Genomic DNA, 2,500 nt, shown 5'->3' with positions numbered 1-2,500 from the left:
CCGTAACCTAACCTATGTCGTACCGTAACCTAACCTATGTCGTACCGTAACCTAACCTATGTCGTACCGTAACCTAACCTATGTCGTACCGTAACCTAACCTATGTCGTACCGTAACCTAACCTATGTCGTACCGTAACCTAACCTATGTCGTACCGTAACCTAACCTATGTCGTACCGTAACCTAACCTATGTCGTACCGTAACCTAACCTATGTCGTACCTTAACCTAACCTATGTCGTACCTTAACCTAACCTATGTCGTACCTTAACCTAACCTATGTCGTACCTTAACCTAACCTATGTCGTACCTTAACCTAACCTATGTCGTACCTTAACCTAACCTATGTCGTACCTTAACCTAACCTACGTCGTACCTTAACCTAACCTATGTCGTACCTTAACCTAACCTATGTCGTACCTTAACCTAACCTATGTCGTACCTTAACCTAACCTATGTCGTACCTTAACCTAACCTATGTCGTACCTTAACCTAACCTATGTCGTACCTTAACCTAACCTATGTCGTACCTTAACCTAACCTATGTCGTACCTTAACCTAACCTATGTCGTACCTTAACCTAACCTATGTCGTACCTTAACCTAACCTATGTCGTACCTTAACCTAACCTATGTCGTACCTTAACCTAACCTATGTCGTACCTTAACCTAACCTATGTCGTACCTTAACCTAACCTATGTCGTACCTTAACCTAACCTATGTCGTACCTTAACCTAACCTATGTCGTACCTTAACCTAACCTATGTCGTACCTTAACCTAACCTATGTCGTACCTTAACCTAACCTATGTCGTACCTTAACCTAACCTATGTCGTACCTTAACCTAACCTATGTCGTACCTTAACCTAACCTATGTCGTACCTTAACCTAACCTGTATTGCGCCTTAACCTAACCTGTATTGCGCCTTAACCTATCCTGTATTGCGCCTTAACGTAACCTGTATTGCGCCTTAACGTAACCTGTATTGCGCCTTAACGTAACCTGTATTGCGCCTTAACGTAACCTGTATTGCGCCTTAACGTAACCTGTATTGCGCCTTAACGTAACCTGTATTGCGCCTTAACGTAACCTGTATTGCGCCTTAACGTAACCTGTATTGCGCCTTAACGTAACCTGTATTGCGCCTTAACGTAACCTGTATTGCGCCTTAACGTAACCTGTATTGCGCCTTAACGTAACCTGTATTGCGCCTTAACGTAACCTGTATTGCGCCTTAACGTAACCTGTATTGCGCCTTAACGTAACCTGTATTGCGCCTTAACGTAACCTGTATTGCGCCTTAACGTAACCTGTATTGCGCCTTAACGTAACCTGTATTGCGCCTTAACGTAACCTGTATTGCGCCTTAACGTAACCTGTATTGCGCCTTAACGTAACCTGTATTGCGCCTTAACGTAACCTGCATTGCGCCTTAACGTAACCTGCATTGCGCCTTAACGTAACCTGTATTGCGCCTTAACGTAACCTGTATTGCGCCTTAACGTAACCTGTATTGCGCCTTAACGTAACCTGTATTGCGCCTTAACGTAACCTGTATTGCGCCTTAACGTAACCGATATTGCGCCTTAACGTAACCTATATTGCGCCGTAACGTAACCTATATTGCGCCGTAACGTAACCCACATTGCCCCTTAACGTAACCCACATTGCCCCTTAACGTAACCCACATTGCCCCTTAACGTAACCCAACACACGTTAGGCCTTAACCCAACACACGTTGGGCCTTAACCCAACACACGTTGGGCCTTAACCCAACACACGTTGGGCCTTAACCCAACACACGTTGGGCCTTAACCCAACACACGTTGGGCCTTAACCCAACACACGTTGGGCCTTAACCCAACACACGTTGGGCCTTAACCCAACACACGTTGGGCCTTAACCCAACACACGTTGGGCCTTAACCCAACACACGTTGGGCCTTAACCCAACACACGTTGGGCCTTAACCCAACACACGTTGGGCCTTAACCCAACACACGTTGGGCCTTAACCCAACACACGTTGGGCCTTAACCTGCTCTGTAATTGTCATACGACGCGTTAAATTAGTGTAGTGTTGCCTAACTGCAACCCCCGCAATATAGTTTGCTACTCGCACTGCCCGGTCCCCAGTGTATCGCTTCATGTTAAACACCTTGCAGCTATACACTGTAATGTGGATGGCAGCAGGACGTACATGCTCAATGCCCTTTGCAGTTGTTCATTGGCATTTGCAGTTGTTCATTGGCATTCGCATGTGCGAAGCACTTAGCCTACGCTGTGGTACGGCCTGTGTCAACTGTCCGCTGATGTTGTACGTCCAAATCACACACTGTACTGCACATTGGTCCTCATGTACTGAATGATACATCGTGGTACATGTGACCGTACAACGACTGCGCCAACAACGGCGAACCATGCGGTCCAAATGTTGTGCACTCAGCTACGTGTCGTCTCCCTATAAGAGCTGGATTGCAGTGTGGTATGCCCTGGATGGCG

Source organism: Schistocerca americana, unplaced genomic scaffold (assembly GCF_021461395.2).
Source record: "Schistocerca americana isolate TAMUIC-IGC-003095 unplaced genomic scaffold, iqSchAmer2.1 HiC_scaffold_97, whole genome shotgun sequence".
NCBI classification, from domain to species: Eukaryota; Metazoa; Arthropoda; class Insecta; order Orthoptera; family Acrididae; genus Schistocerca; species Schistocerca americana.
Note: the sequence above shows the minus strand (reverse complement) of the source record.